At 36.0% G+C, this 17,829-nt stretch overlaps 1 protein-coding gene across 1 annotated transcript in view; it reads left to right on the top strand.

Annotated features, from left to right (window-relative positions):
* Positions 1-17,829, top strand: part of AGTR1 (angiotensin II receptor type 1) — a 48,061-nt gene that overhangs the window by 10,129 nt on the left and 20,103 nt on the right. The window contains exon 2 of the mRNA XM_059163831.1: positions 92-174. The gene's annotated coding sequence lies outside the window, so the exon portion shown is untranslated. The remainder of the gene's footprint in view (positions 1-91; positions 175-17,829) is intronic.

Here is a 17,829-nt window from a genome sequence, read left to right as displayed (position 1 = left end):
TTTAAGATGTAGTGTTAATATTTACTCTATCAACTAAAAAATGAAAATCTGACCATATTCAGTGAATCTCATTACTCTTTTCTCTTTTCAGGTTGAATATATGATAAATTGGTCTAAAATGGCTGAGCTTTCATCTGACTAGACGTAGAAGCCATCCCAGAAGTTCTGATCCAGGTAAAATATCTTATACCTATAGCACTGCATCTGTCAGTGGTTTTTCTCTAATGTGTCAATGGTGGAGGTAGCACAAGAAACCACACACACCATTGTCTAATGACAGAAACAGAGGAAGCAGAAAAGAATGAAATTCCAGTCTTATCTCATCCCTTATATGCAGCTTTAGAACATACATATTTATATAATTTTAAATGTAAACAATTTTAGAATTACCATGATATTCATCTGTTAATGTAAACCATGTGAGAGATTTGTAACCCCTTGACAAGGATCTCCTTGTGGCCATTGGTAGATTGTTCTTCATACTCTGCAGGGCTTTCAGAGAACCAGGAAGGAAATGATGGTGTTCTCTCCTCAGCCACCCAATGGGGGGGTTGGGCTCTATGAAGCACTCACTTCCAGAAGCACATGTCCAAAGACCATACGTCCAAGGACCATAAACCTTAAAACTCACCTTCAGAAAATCCAGATGTCTCTGAGTCTCATTCTTATAAAAGTTTCCCCTACTCCAGTAAGATATAGGCAAAAAGGGCAATGTGGAATTGGAGGCAAAGTACCCTTTAATACCCATATAGTCTAGCCCCCTAGTAGGCATGAATCCCATGGAGACATGCAGCTGGGCATTACACTCAGAACCTAAGAGGGCAGCGTGGGTAATCAGAGACTGCTCCGCCCATCCACTTCCTGTCATATTGTTCTACCTGATTATTTTTCATAAAAAGACTCCTGTATTTTCCAGATCAAAAGATATTTTTCTCCTCACAAAAACAGCTCAAGGAACAAGCCCTCACCCTCCTAAATTAACATGGGAGACACTCCATAGTCCCCCCAGAGAGAATAAAGAGAGTAGCTTTTCCTCTTCTTAATATATTGTGATTACATTTTATCAAAGCAGAAGACAGGACAGGTGCTGGGTGGGCAGACAAATGTTAGAGGTGATTTTATTTTTCTTTGCTTCATTGGCAAATGGGAAACAGTTGCTGGAAGGCACTCCATGGTGGTATTAGGAAACTATTTAGGATTGCTTTAATCTTGGAGACAAAAATAGAAACATTCTACGGAGTTCTGTCACTGGAAATCCTTAGGTTGGGGGGTTTTTTGTTTGTTTTTTGTTTGCTTGTTTTGTTTTGTTTTGTTTTTGAGGTATAGTTAAGCTTAGAAAGCTGGGCTATACATGTTTTCAGCAAAAATCCAGCTCTAGAAAAAGTATGTTGAAATATATGTCCTAAATAGGAAACTTTATTTTATATCCTAAGAGTTCTGAGCAGAAGAACTGTTTGTCCATAATACTCCATCAGCCTTATAACAGAAAAAGCAAGACAGTAATCCAGGGAAGTTCCTGATGGAAATGATTCTATGAACAGCCTCCCTTCTCTTGTTTTGGAAGCCCTCAGTTTCTAACAGTCACATATTTGTAGCAAAACTTTCAAAATAATATGATGTTTTCCTTACAAATAACAAAACAGTGAAAAAAAAACCACTATAAAATCTTCAACTTTCTCAAACCATTAAGTTGCAGATGAATAGGCAAAACATGCTTACTTCAAAGAAGTTATTTTTTGTTTGTTAAAGTACTAATGCTATACTAATTCTGCCACTGACTAGCAACTTTGCCTTTGGTTTCTTGTAAAATAATCTCCAAGACCCCCACCCAATCCATAGGCACTCTACTGAAATACAAAAGGTGTGTTTAGAGTTTCTGAACATTGCAGTGCCCGTTTTACCAACTTACAACTAAAGAACTCTGACCTCTTATTGATTTAAACCAGTAATGTGTAAACAGCATTTCAGAGCTTGTTTTATAGGACCAAAAGAATTTAAGTTGAAATCTACTTAGGAAAAATAAGGAAAACAGGACATTTAAAAGAATAAATAAAGACCACATTCACTGGCTTAAAATCTGTAGACTTGCACTGACCAGTATGGTAGTCATGTGCCATGTATGGCTATTCAAATGTAAATATAAATCAGTTATGATTAAATGAAATTAAAAATTCATTTCCTCAGTTGTGTTAGCCACATTTCAAGAAAAGACACATATAATTAGTGGCTATACTGTTGGACAGGACAGATTTACAACATTTGTATCATAGAAAATTTGTTTATTGCTATAAACAACTTACTAATAATTGCAGTGGATTTCCATTGTTACTTGGTAAGAAATTTTTATGGTCTTTTAAACTTACTGGGAAATTTGAAAGTTTTTTAAATTCTAATTTTCTCAGCTATAGGTTATCTAATATATAATTCTCATAGTAACTTTCTCTTTTTCCTATTTACTTGCATATTAAAATACATGGTGTTAAGTATCTTATTTACTCTCCTAAGGTTAGAGGCTGTTTTCTTAAAAATCATGAGAAGAGGTACATGCAATTTTATTGAACTAATATATAGCTGTTGGGTTTTTTACCTCCATCATTGACATCCCCAAGTAAACAAAACTAGAAAATAAGTGGGATCATTTCTAAAGACCCACATTTTTTTTTGTTGTTCTTTATATTCTGTGAGGGTTTTTTTACTGCAATGATAGATATGCCTCAATTATACTGAGGTAACTACAGATGACTTAACATTTTTTCAGAAATTGGAAAGCCATGCAAAATAAGTATTAAATGACTTATTTTTTTCTCTTTTTCTAGAAATGCACAAGATATTAGGAGTCTCTATTTTTGTTTCCAAATTATTCGTATCACAGAGAACAGTACTTTGTTTTCAATTGTTAATTAATGTAATCACCACCTGTTATAGTATATTCTTAAAGTTCTTAGTCACCATGTCACCATTTCTCCACTAGTATTGATCCCATTATTAAAATGTCAGTCTCAATTACTTTCCAGTCACTTATACCTAGTAATTCAATTACATTTGGTTCCTAGACTAATGGTTGTGTGTTCCACAAGGCAAAAAATTAAAAATGAATTTGTCTTTGAGTCATCGAAGCATCAAGAATTTGAAATAGCTATATAACTAAAAGGAAAGCATGTAAATATCTCGGCTGTATTCCCTTTACACATTATTAGTATTATTTTTCAGTAAATGCCTTGAGAGCTTGTTTGGAGGTTCTAGCAGGGGAGCGCAGCTACTCGTATACCCTTGACCGAAGAACGGTCCTCTCCTCTATCGGGGAAGGTCGTCCTCTTCGACCGAGCGCGCAGCTTCGGGAGGGACGCACATGGAGCGGTGAGGGAGGAAGGGGACACCCGCCTATAATAGAAGTTAGCACCTAGTTTGGGATTATCAAGTATGAATCCTTGAGTCTTACCAGTGGGGAAAAAAAAAAGGCAAAGTACAGGTTAGTCATTTGAGGGGTGGTTCTTGCAATAAAGAAAAACACAGATTTCTTTATAGAGTAACAGGTTTACTCCAAAGAACCTATTATCCGTACGTAGTATATCTACGGAAACACTGTTCTTAGGCTTGAAAAATAGAGCTAGATATGCTTAGCACATAACTGACCATAAAAGAGACTCAAATTTAGGTTACTGTTTAGATTTTTAGTAATTAAAAGAGTTCAGAGAATTAGCACCAAAATGTGGAGGCTTTGTTTTGCTGGCAGAGAGAACTTTTGACTAGTACCAAAAATACTCATCCTTCCCCTTCAACTAGTCATTCCTTTTAAGACTTTTAAGAAGATTTAGACATTTAGGAATCATTTTTTAAATTCCAGAAAGGCGTAAGATATTTTAGAAATGTAATAACACAGCACAGATATGATGAAAGGTGGTTATCTGGAACTAGGTCTTGGGCACATTTCCAGAACTTAAATTCTAGGGAGCCCTGGGACAACAGGAACAATGTCATACTGCAAGTCCAAAATCCAGTCAGGAACAGCGTTTCTCCTCCTCCTCTCACCCAGGCAAGGCCAAAATACATCTATACACACCATGGGTCACCATACAAAGCAAATAGAGCTGCTATAGATTAAAAGAGGCAGTGGGTAAAGGCTACACCCTGAACCTTGGCTTCTCAGTGATACTCCCACATTAAAGAGGAAGAACAAAATGGGCATTTCACTTGCTTCTGGTCCCTCTAGTATGGTCAGTGTACAGAGCAGGAGGATAAAACAATTGTCTTAACAGTGTAAAGCAGAAAGTTCAAACTGCTTTGGCAGTGTGAAAACAATGCAAATTTGACTCACTAAGGACAACAGCTTCTCATGTGATATATATAATACTAATAGGTTGGCCATATTTTGTTCAACTCCAAACCATTAATGAATGCTCATATCCATTTTACATAGAACATATCTATACATGGTGGAACAAATAGGGAATGGCCGTATTTGTGAGAACTGTAGCCCACAACACATGAGCTTCATGGGACAACTGAAGTAGTAGTAAGTTCCTCTTGGATTTCTGCTAGAATTTAGACTTAATTAGAGGATGAGTTATACAGAACTTACCACCTGAATTAAAGAGTGAGAAATAGAGTATAAACCAATTAAGGGAAAGAAAATCATATTATGAATAAAACAATAAATGTCGATTAATTAAAGCTTTTATTTTAGCTTCCTTAAGATAATATGACAAATTTAACAGACCTAATTCAACATCTTAAAATGAAGAGATTTAGGTAACCTATTTTATGATTTTTATCTTCTTTGGAAGATGTTTAACATCTTTAATTTTCATATTTAATCAGTTTTGTTTCTGTTTTTAGTTTCTGTGGTGTCGCTATCCATCAACTCATATTGGTTGAGTGTGTGTGTGTGTGTGTGTGTGTGTGTGTGTGTGTATCCCAAGAGAAAGTAATTCTGCAATCCTCCTCAGCAATTCATTTTAACAATTAAGAACCCTTAAGCTAAATAGAATAATTCAATTCACAGGAAACTTTTATTCAATATGTATAATTAGTTTTAGTTAACTTTATTAATGAAATGTCGCAAATCAATTAGGTTTGCAATAATCAGATGCTGAGGACCCAAGAGGGGCTATATCTCTCACAAGAGGGGAAGGTGATATACAATTTAGTTGGGAAGCAAATGTAATTAGATTTGATCAGTTGAGTATTCCTGTCCTGATGTAGATTCGGGCACATAACCAGACCTGTGTATATAGTTAAAAAGAAGTAGAAAAAACAATGTGACTTGGAAAAAGTCTTCGTGGTCCTCTCAGCCACATACTGATAGCTGAAGTGGACCTTTGAAACCATGGGTAGACTCATTTTCTTCAGACAGTGTTATCTTTTAAATTTATTTTTCAAATCTAAATGCCTGTAAGTAGGGCAGTATATATAAACTCTCCTGTTTATCACAGACTCCATTGTTACCTAATACCTTAAATAGGGTACTTCACACATTTATTTAACTGCTCAAATCCTGATGACATTTCAGTTTAAAACTATTGTGATCTAGAAATTGGTTACTGAGCAAGTATTGGTTAATCCTAAAATTTCTTCCTCAGACTCTAAAATAAAAATATCAAATAAAATGCATGACAGTAAGAATCCTTCTGAATGAGAATGATGTTAAAAACAAGCTATTCCTATTTAGGGCTGTGGTTTGCAACAAATTCTGCTTTGATTCACTGAGTATTTCTGTCAGATACCTACATGTCAGGCACTATTCTCAGTCCCGAGGACAAAGTGTGAGCAGCAGACAAAAACCCCTGGCCTCAGAGAACTTATATTCTAGTGCATGTAGACAGAAAAACAATTAAGTAAAAAATGCAATATGTTGCATGACATGGAGAATGGAGATAGAAATGAGAGGGGGAGGAAGGAAAGCCTCCTTAGTAAGAAGGAAGGAATGCTGTGGACATCTGGGGAAAGATTCCTCTAGGCAGAAGCAAAGCATAAAGCAAAAGCAAAGGCCCTAGGCAGGACTATGCCAGCAAATTCAAGACACAGCAAATAGCCCAAATCCTTAGAAACCACAAAAGAAGAATGTATAACGAAAGAGAAATCAAGTTATTGAAGGATAGCAGGACTAACAGGTAGAAACTGGAGACTTTAAGAATGGATGCTAGGAGAAGAAACAAATGGAACTTTAAACCTAAATGATTTAAAGACCTAAAATGCTTTGAAATGTACTGAAATGTTTCCAAAATGTTAGATTTTTAAAAGAAGTCAGGTCTGTGATTCTGTCCCCAATAGTTGGTTCTGTGGCTATAACTTGAACTCTAAATATTAAAAATGTGCATTTGATGTCCGTTCCTCCTGGACACCAACTGATTTGTTTGGGGCCTTTGGTATATTTCAAAAACTCTTTGCCAATCACTGACCTGTAATCCCTGGTCTCTGGGCCTGAAAGTAAAACTCAAGTAATAAAGACTTGGGGGTATATAACCTGGCCTTTAAATTATTTTTAGTGAAAGTTTTGCCATCTTAGACAAATATACCAGTGAACTTAACACTGGTGAACTTAACAAATCCCAGGGATACTAACAAATGTAAAATGATTTTATATATTAGTTATCCTATTTCAATTATTTTATCTCCAAGCCCAATAAAAAGAAAATTCTAAATAAAAAGATACATTTGGGATTGTAACTGTGGCATTCACCCACATATAATAAGGAAGAAAATTACTTAATAAAAATTTTCAAATTCAACCAATGCTACAAATGTAGGATAGTCTGAATGAGAAGGAATAGCCCTGACTTTGCATTATATTGTAGTGGTGGTGTTTTCTCATAATCCCCATGCTTTTTTCCTGTCCTGCTATTCTACAAGATTTCCTAATGAGGATTAGGGAACAAGTGTATTTAACAATATGTATTTGCAGGTTGGAAACAAGAAAATGAAGACTAATAGTTTCTCTCCTGCTAATTTGATTTTCTACAGCTCCTCTCCTACTAGCACAGGCAAAAGACTTAGTTACTATTTCTAGCAGATGGGCCAAGGAAAAGACAAGCATCTGTGATGTCATGCTTCCCTCAAATGGGCCAGCTGCCCTACAGTCCTCCATTAAAGACTTCCCCAAGAGTAATAAATGAGAAGTGATCATGAACAGAATAAGATTAAAAAAAAAAAAAAAGCAACTTCCTTTATTATAGAAAAGCAATACTCAGTGCCTGGTTAACAATGCTACCATAAATATTTTTGTACGTTTCTTTTGCAATGTCTAGAGTTTTAGGGTATGTACTTAGAAGTGGAAATGGTCATTTGATTTCCAAAGTGGTGGTAATATAAGGAGATTCCTGGGAATGGGGTTGTACTGAGTTAACAGAAAGACGTAGGGGTTCAGTCCTTAACTGCCAAAGTGTGACTGGCTCTCTAAACTGAAATATGACCCCAAAAGAACTTTTTCTGGTATACTTCCAGGTCCTAAGGCTAGTTAATAGTACAAACGGTTATTTATTGATAATTATATAGGAATTTATTTCCTAGTACCCCACATATCAATGACATCCCATAAAATCAGCCTGCCAAGGAACTAGAACATTTTGAGTACACAACACACAACTTTAAATGAGAGGTTTTCCTTTTCTCACATAAAAACATGAAAGTCGGTTTGAACTGATCTGGACTTCTGTCCAGGTGAGTGCCTCTGATTTCAGAAAGCATGTACCTCTTTTGTAACTCCAGCGTGTCCTTGGAAATTGCTGCATAAAGGCCAAACTGCCAAGTCTAGTCCTTCTCTGAGGAAAACCTTTTTAGTTGTATGTCAGTAGCTGGTCTTTGTTCTCTTCAGTGCTCATTGCAAAATACAGCAGTTCTAATTCTAAATCCTAATAGTATTGAGAAGACAAGTTGAGTTAAAATAATGCCTGTAATTTAATCAGTATTCGGTCCCTACTAAAAAGCTAGTTAGTCACAGCTTCCTTCCCAATCCCTCTCCCCAGATTTCTCTCCTGAAAGGAGATACTTACTATACCTCATTTTAGGGAATACAAACTTTCCTCAGTTGCTAGGGCTAGAGGAATGAAAGATATGAATATAGTATTTTAAGCACGATCACATTTTTCTTTCCATTCTTGGAGGTTCAACAGATTCTTAATTTCAGTTTTTTTAAATTCCCTGAAAATAATTTGTCTCTACTTACCTACTATTTCAATGCATTATTTTATCTTCTTATTCTGGTAGACTCAGAAATTTCAGTCACCATCCAGATCAAAAAAAAAAAAAAAAAAAAAAAAAAAAGTGAGATGTAAAGCATCTAAATGACAAATCTTCTCACTCAAAAAGCTAAAAATTAAAAAAAAAAATCTCAAATCCAGGAATGAATTATCCTTGAAATTCTCCCAACTTGGAGTTTAGGGGTTTTTTTTTTTTTTGGTTTTTTTTTTGTGTTTTTTTTTAATATTTTATTTATTTATTTGACAGACAGAGACCACAAGTAGGCAGAGAGGCAGGCAGAGAGGAGGAAGCAGGCTCCCCGCCGAGCAGAGAGCCCAACTTCGTGGGGCTTGATCCGAGGACACTGGGATCATGACCTGAGCTGAAGGCAGAGGCTTTAACCCACTGAGCCACCCAGGTGCCCCTTGGAGTTTAGTTTTAAGGGTAAAAACTTGGGAGATCAGTTTGGGAAGCAACCATGCCAGGTACTGTTTGATATACATAATCTTAACTTCCCACAACACTTAGGAGGTACTATGATGTTACAATAGTATTATATTGTTATTTCATGTTATTTTACTATATTTATAAATGTAGACACATAGCAGCAGAAAAAATAATGCCCATTAACTGGACACTTACTGGATCAGGCATTGAGTCAGTCGCTTCATCTGCATTTTCTTACTTAATCCACCAAAAAGCAAGCAAACAAACCCTATAGGCAAAGTTCTCTTTTTGGTTTCATTTTTTTTTTCATGGACACTGAGCCTAAAGGGTCCACTTTGCTAACCAACGTCAGGACCAGAACTAGAATTTGGGACTGACTCCAACACCCTGGTTCTGATCATTTCTTTTCCAGATGTAACCCATCAAGTTCTCCAGAGCCTGATAACTTCCTGCTAATGCTTTTAATTAACTGCTGCACCATCAGCATTTTTTACCATATATGTATATAAGTGAACACCTTGTTAATATTTGCTTATATGGATATAGGGTATAAGTTTAAGCTAGCATCATTGTGTATAGTAGGAGAGTCCAGAGCTCTGAAAGGAATGCTGAAGATAGGGTAAAGCAAATATTTTTGTCACATTTCAGTGAGAAAACTGTTAATTCATATGCCACCAGCCAGACACAAAAATGCAATAGGAAATGAAGAAAAAAGTAGCTACTTTAAATAATGCGGTATGTTGTACAAATTAGTGCACTGTGAATTAGTTTCCTTCTTCTCTGGAATTGATCATTTGGATTATGTAGGCAAGCAGTGTAAGACATTACTAAAATTATCACTGAATCCTAGCTTTGAGATCTATGGAAGACACTAGGCAATTTGCCTGAGAAAACACTTTTTATAAAAGGATAGAGATGGGTTATTTCCCTCTCTGTTAAATATTAGCCTTTGAAATGAACCTAGCTGATCTGCTAAATAACACTTGCAAATTGTTATGCTTTAATAAAGTGACAGACTGAGAGAGAAGTCACACTAGACCCGCTTATGCTTCTGGAAGTACAGGCCAGAAACATTAAGCAATAATGCCTTTTAAAAGAAGGGAGCCTCTTAGCGTTACACCTTGCCTGGCAACACAGGTAGCCACTTACTCCAAATGCAGACATAATTACAATCTATGAAAATCTAGCATCAGAATCCCAAACCCCTGGTGCAATACACAGTAAATTATGGCTTTTATGTCTGTAATATTTTCCACCATTCTTTTTAAATATGTGAATATATGAGCGTGCTGTATTTCAGGGAGCCTTGCTCTATAAGGCTGTAGAAAGGTTTTACTGCTATCATTCGGGTATCTTGTAAACAGGACACCTCATTTTTAGATTTCTGGAAGGTTCAGAGCCTGCAGTGCTACTGGCAGAGGGCAGGCCCAAATGCACTACTCCTAATAAAAAAATCTCTCTGCAAACATGGAACACAGTGAAAACTTGAGGGACCCAAGGTGTAGGTGCCACTAACAATCATCACCTCAATTACAGCTTTAACCATGCAAATCTGGGCTCATTCGTTGGTTTATAAAATTACAGCAGAGCCTTATAAAGTAAGTGTAAAAGAACATTCATTTTTAATCTAATCTTGGATGACCAATAAAAGAAAAATCTTATATTAAAACCCTCACAAAAGTTGTAAAATCGGTGTCTTAAAACTGAGAATAACTTGTCGAAAGAGAAAAATAAATGCTTTAAAATCTAAAGTTAAAAAACACAGACATCTTAAAGTAAATCAAGGAAATAACTATTTTTCAGAAAATAAATTTTGTTCCTGTGATTTGTGACTGGCCATTGAGTTTTGAGCTTGAGTATGAAGCTGTGCTCAGCTGTATAGTGGAAATAGCAGGGGAAACAGGTTCTTCTGCTTCATTTCCTAAAGCGTGGTGATTTTTTATTCCCAGGTGTTATGTCTTAAAAAGATCTTAAATCTTAAAAAACAGAAATAGATTTTGAAATTGAGAGCTCAAAGTTTCAGCTAGTTGGGTATGATTTTTAAAATAGGTAATACAGACCTCTAGTGGTTGAACAGTTAAAGCCTCAGCAAGGAAAAGAAATTGTGAGGCAAGTGCAGGCATTTTAAGGAGAATTTTTTAAAAGGATGAAGAGGAAGGGGACAGGATGGGGAGAAGGGGGAGGAGGAGAGGGAGGGGGAGAAGAAGAAGAAAGAATAGTTACTAGTTAAAATCACTCACATTACAAAATTCACATATTTCACACAAGAAAAGGTAAGCATGTGCTTCAAGGAAATGTGAAGCACCTGCCATCTTCACCGTGCTCCTTGATTCTCCTAAAATAAGCAAGGACCTTCCCACCAAAGTTCCGGCAAGAAATCTGGATCTGTATTGATTTTCATCCAAAAGATCAACATCCAGTTCATCTACTATATGAATGGATCTGACAGATACTTGTGTTATGTGAAACAGATTTCTTCTCCTTGGTACACAGTTCTGCCTCGTTGAGACTCTTCTAAATTCCTCATGAAAGCGCTCCCCAAGAAAATGCAACAGACCCTCACACAGCTGAAGCTTACCTGTCTTGTTCCCCAGTCCCTCTAAGGACAGCCCCACGCCACCAGAGTGGGCTGAGTGACTGGGGCCCTCTCCAGTCTACAGGAAGGGCAAACTGTTGGGTCCATGCACAAGCTTAAGTGATTACTAAATGTCCATCTAAACTAGGTTTCTAAACTTGAATGAATGCACAGCGCCTGAAGAGTCTTGTTGAAATGCAGATTCTGGCTCAGTAGGTGAGAATGGTGCCTGAGATTGCTTTACCAGTAAGCTTCCCAGTGTTGTTAATGTGGCTTATCCCGGGCCAGCTGGGAGTAGCAAGGAAACTCTGTAACATCTCTATCTTTTTTAATTACACTTTTATTTTTACTGATTTCTTTATTTGTTAATGGCATCTCTTAAAATTTAATTTTTGAATTTACTTGACTATATGTATGTATCACTGGGAACCTGTTACTCAAGTTTTGTAAAGATGATCTTAAACTTTAAAAATAGATTCAGTGTCATCTGTTTCGCCTGGTGAGTTCATGGTGATTATGAGCACCTCTCTAAGCATTTGCGGCCGTCAGGCAATTGTAGCCACAGTTAAGTATCTGATCAGCCATACTGGGACAGTGGGCGAGATCAGGTTTTGTGCGTGTTGAAAAACTATCTAAGGTCCCAAAGTAACCTCCACACCATAAAATCAGGCGGAATAAAAAGCAAAAGCTGAAACTGTAAGAGTCAACAGATCAAAGTAGAATATGGAAAAATATATTTTTTCATACAAAATGTATTATAATTCCATCATCTAAATAATTTCCTATTACAGCATATTGTCAACCTTAATTTTGAAATCCATAATTTTAGAACTTATGTCACTGAGTAGTCTTTAAAAGCCTCTTGCAAACTTTTAACATCTAGTTTCAAATCAAAAATAATATATTAACAAGCTGTAGCATGGAGGGAGTACATAAATTATCATCATTGCCCTGCATGAACAGTAATTCACAGGTTTGGCTCAGACACAACTTAGATGAAATAATTAACTATGTACAGTACTTAACAGTAAAAAAGTAATTAATCTAGCTGCCTCATACTGGTTTGGCCTAAATAAACATGCAATAAAAAAAGCCATACAATTTTATTATTTTCTCACATTACTAAGTTGGAATTTTAATATGTCAGAAAAAAGATATCTTTTCTTTAAAAAACATCACTTTCTTTTCAAATGTCAATGTACTGATTATAAGCTGAATGAGTTCCAATATTTATAACTGAGGGCAGATGTTCTCAATATATAAGGCAGTTTATTTCATAAAAGTTTGGTAAAAGTGATTACTTTAAATTAAGATGAAATAAGGAAAAAAATCAGTTTTTAACCACAAATTACTCAGATTCTGTTAATGGTACTATAATTGTGTGGTGGTATAGCTTTGGCATAATGTTTCAGATAAAACTGTTTTTTGCCCCATGGGTTCTCGGAGGAGACAAGTTGTCTTTTGGCTTATAGACCCTTTACTAGCAGACCTACAGGTAAAAGGCAGGGTCATTATTTGGAGTGAGGGCAACAAATAAGGCAAGTATCCCTGTTTGGGCAAAAGAAAAATGTTCAGGTGATTTCTGCTAGGGGGAAAGTTCATCCCACTCAGGTATTGTGTTTTGTTTTGTTTAAAGTTCACTTTCAGGGGCACCTCAGTAGCTCAGTGGGTTAAAGCCTCTGCCTTCAGCTCAGGTCATGATCTCAGAGTCCTGGGATCTAGCCACGCATCGGGCTCTCTGCTCGTCAGGGAGCCTGCTTCCTTTCCTCTCTCTGCCTGCCTTTGCCTGCTTGTGAGCGCTCTCTAGCAAATAAATAAATAAAATCTTTAAATAAATAAATAAATAAAGTTCACTTTCAGTGTATGGATACTCCTTTGCCTAATCTCATAGACTATGATATGTTCTCCCCTATATGATGCCATCAATTAATCACTGTATTATTATCTCCATTTCATAAATAGAAAAGAAGAGGAAAAGGCTGAGTAATTCTTCCAAAATCAAATAACACGCAAGACGTAGGGTCAAAACTCAAACCCAGAGACTTCTGTATCCAGCCAAGACAGAGTAACAGGGATTTACTTACCTTCTCACCTAAAACAATAACTATATAACACACACACACATACACACATACACACATAGGTGAAAAAATTATTTTTTTAATACATGAAACAATATGTGAAGAACAATGGCTTTCAAGACAGTATACACCAGGCAATGAAGGGCAGTGATCTCTAAGGGAGGAAAACAAATGAAGTGAACCCTGTGGTTGTCCCAGCTCACTGCCTGGGCATATTTTCCAGCCAAGGCATAAAGAAGAAGAATCCAGAAGGAGCTCCCAGGTCTCCCTGAGTTGAAGAGATGGAGCTAGGAATGCAGAGAGGCAAGGAGCTAGAGTTCACAGGGCAGTGTACCACGGAGTTTTACAAAGGAAGGGCCCAGTAATCTGCAAAGTACCCTCATTGTGTTTCAGTGCATGTGTATGAGTAATCATCCACAAGGATCAGAGTGTATCCAAAGCCAAAAAATAGTTTCTCTTCCCACCAGACAGGGTAAAAAAATCCTGTAATTCATGGGGCATCAGGTGGTATACTCAGAAGGATTTTTTGGCTTTCAGAGTAAGAAAAAAAAAAATCAGCCCTAGACTAAATGCTCCTCTGGTCCCACCTAAGAAAGCATAAAAGCCAAACTGTTTGCAAGTAACTTAACTGCTTTCCAGAACAAAGCTGCAGAATAATTTGTAAGAATGCATAAACATCCAATAAATAACAAGGCAAAATTCATAGCATTTACCATCCATTCAAAAATGATCAGGCATGCAAAGAGGCAGGAAAGTACAATCTATAAAGAGAAAAAAAACAATCAATGGAAACAGATTCAGTTATGATACAGATGAGAGAATTAATCTACAAGGATATTAAGTGATTATTGTAAGTGTGATCCATATGTTCAAGAAGCTAGAGGAAAGTTTGAACATGCAAGTTATGTAAGATATAAAAAAGACTGAAACTGAATTTCTGGAGATGAAAACTACAGTATCTCAGATGAAAACATACATCAAGACTTTAGATACTAATATGTTCCTTCTACTGTACCCACAATATTCTTTTCTGGATCCTGAGTTTGATCCCAGCAGCCTAATACTTAATACTTGCTTATTACTACAACTCCCAGGCAAATGTTGCCTTTAGCAGGTGGTTACCAGCTAAAGACAACAGCATTCCTGAAGGCATGGAGCCCTCATCCCTATCCCATCTCACTTTGACCCCTCCCCATCCCATCTCTGCCCAATGAGCAGATTCTACTACCTCCATGGACTGCCACTCCTTCATTCTAGCATAAAGACTTCTCAGTAGAGTAGCTGCTAGTCGTCCTCAACATGGCATCTCCTGAGTTATAAGGAAGTTTACATTATCAGACCAACATTTTCTATCTTTCTTTACTGTCTTACTTTAAAAACTCTAGAGCTTGGAAAAGCATAAAGCATGAACTTTGATCTTTTACACAAAATAAAATTAAAATAGAAGTTAATACTTTTACAGCTCCCCACTCTTCCCATCTAAGGTACTATGTGTAAAACCATTAACTGTGTTCTTCCAGCTAACCAGGCAATTAATCAAAAATGTACATGTTGTCCTTTGCAGAATGCAAAATATGCTTACGAGAAATATTTTATCTAATGAAACTGAAGAATCAACTTGTCCAGGAAATTTTGTTAGGGCTAGAGGCCAAAGAAATGTATCTGCTAGCCAAGTGTTACCATTCATCAGAAATACTCCATATTCAGTATTAATCCTGTATAATTCCCTCAGTGTATCCACCTAATCAATACCAGATACATTCTCCTCAGATAAATTCTCCCTATGTACTTCTGTGTTTGTTCTTAAATCTGCAGTGAATTAACTTAGAAAATATATTGGTATCAAAAAAGACAAATGAGTAAATAATTTCTTGCTTAGAGCATCGCAGTTCACTTTAGAAACACTTTACTCGACAAGGAATAATAATATATATAATAATAAATAATAATATATTATTTATTCCCAAAATAAATATTTTTGGCACTTATTAAAAATATTTTAAAGTTTAACCTCATTACCAGTTATATAACCAGGGCCATTAGGGCTGTGTGGCTCTATGAAATAACATCAGTACGTTTCATTATTGATCTTCCTTTTGGTACTAGATGATCTTTTCTGAACAAATGTTAAAATAACATGAAATATTACCCAAATGTCACAGATGCTATACTGTATTCACCCATTTGGAGACTTTGGTTAAATGCAGCAACAGCTCTAAAAGACTAATAGTATCTTTAGCAATACGGAACAATGGAAAAACAAGTTGCTATTAGGAACTGTGAAGAAAGGAGTGACATCTAGGCTGCCCTTCTGGGAGAGTTCTCATCATCTGAGCTAGTCTCCCCTCCTGCACACCTAGATGGGGAAGATGGCTGGATGAGAGCAGGGATGAACAATAACCTCAGCCCATCACATCCACTACCTCCAACTCCTCAGTCTGATTGTTGTTGAATGTGGAAATGGAAGGGGAATTTCTAAAAGAGGTGTACTTCAAGTATTTAGTGTAATATAAAAAACACTGAAATATAGGGGTCTGCAGCATCTTTCTGGGGCTTAGGGTCTACGTTCTTAGTTGTAAAATTGGGCCATTGACCTGGATCCTAGGTTATAAATTGGCAGCCCTCAGACCAACTTGATCTGCAGAAGCGTTCTTTTCTACACGGTGTTGCTATTATTATTATTATTATTATTATTTGTATTAATTGAATACATTTCAAATAAAATTTTAAATATCCAGCTTATCTTTAAAAAAAAAAAAAAATCAGCCTGTGCCTCCCTACATCACAATTGGCACAACCGGCTATAGCTGACAAGTAAGACTCCCCAACCCCCACCTCCTCTGAGAAAGAGGAAGGGTCCTCCATTCACTACCAGGACTGCTTCACTCAACTGTTATTCCCAGCCCCTGTAAGTATTTGAATATGTGGACTTTGGTGCATGTAATTTCTAGAGACTATTCTAGCAATAAAATGTTACGAATCTCTGACTTAAGTTGTTTCAATAAAAGCAAGAGACTGTAGATAATAATAGTTCAACTACATTACAGGTGAAAATAGACTTTGCTTGGATAACCTGATAACAAAAACACCATACAGAATATAATAATTGTGTATTTTCACAGGGACAAAGGGTATATATATATATTTTAAGAGTATATATATGTATATATATTTCTAAAATAAATTAAGATACTAGAAGCATCTCTAATATATATATATACCCTTTGTCCCTGTGAAAATATAATATATATATATATATATATTCCTCTGAAGAAAAGCAGTAAATATGACCCATAAATTTCCTTCTACCACAGAAATTTCTGTGACTTCCTGACCCACACTGAGATAAAACTGCTCTCCAAACCTAAACTGAAAGACCATTCAAAAGTCCTTCGACTTTTTATTTAAAAAGAACATCTTAATTTGTTGGCATACCATAAACCATGCAATTTATCTAGAGAATGGATTTAAACTGACCATTGACATGTATGCAACTATGCCTACTGAAATACTGATTTCTAAATACTTTCTTTGAATTAGAACTTCTTCATATCAAGATATCCAAAACTATTAATACATTGTTAGTCTCATGAAATTCTAATGAACTTCACAAATCTGCCTACTGTATTCTGAGTACAAAAATACTTAGCCTATTTTGTTTTCCCATTACTTTATATAGTAATAAAATAATACCAAAAATGTTATTACCAGAAACAGTAGTGTTATATAATTATTAGAAAGTGAATCTCATGAAATCATATTAAAGAACAACAATTACCACATGTTAAGTCTGGTAATTCAAGGAAGAGACTTATATGAATACTAGGGGAGTTGTTGGCAAAGAAAATCTTTTCTCTGATTTCTGCATTTTGAAGGAAATTTTTGCCATTTAATTAGTTGAGGTATGATTCACCAACCAAAGGTCTATAGTTTGATATTTTCCCCCTCCAACTTAAAGTAATCTTAAAACTATCTGCCCTTTATATGTTCATACTTTCACTTCTTTTAAAAAAAATGGATCCTTTCTGAATCCTTTACATTGCTTTATGGTCTTAATAACAAATTATATCACTATATTGTATTTTATGGATAGGGCTCCTAATGTCATTCCAGTCAGTTCTTCCTTTTTTTTTTTTTTAAGATTTTATTTTTTGACAGACATAGATCACAAGCAGGCAGAGAGGCAGGCAGAGAGAGGGAGAAGAGGAAGCAGGCTCACTGCCCAGCAGAGAGTCCGATGCGGGACTCGATCCCAGGACCCTGAGATCATGATCCGAGCTGAAAGCAGAGGCTTTAACCCACTGAGCCACCCAGGTGCCCCTCCAGTCAGTTCTTAGCTATGTGTAATAACATGACAACCATACATACATAAAGTAAAATTTTATGGGGCAATTTACTTAGTGTGGGAACATATGAATATATATTGAGAATATAAATAAAGATAATAACAATAGATAACGTTTTTGTTTAATATATAGAAATCTTTCCCTCCATGTCTTTTTTAACCCTCACATTAACGGCATATAGTAAGTTTTTATCCCATTTTAAAGA

Source organism: Mustela lutreola, chromosome 2 (genome assembly GCF_030435805.1).
Source record: "Mustela lutreola isolate mMusLut2 chromosome 2, mMusLut2.pri, whole genome shotgun sequence".
In the NCBI taxonomy this organism is placed as follows: domain Eukaryota; kingdom Metazoa; phylum Chordata; class Mammalia; order Carnivora; family Mustelidae; genus Mustela; species Mustela lutreola.
The sequence above is the reverse complement of the archived record's forward strand: the minus strand, read 5'-3'. Positions and strand labels throughout refer to the sequence as shown.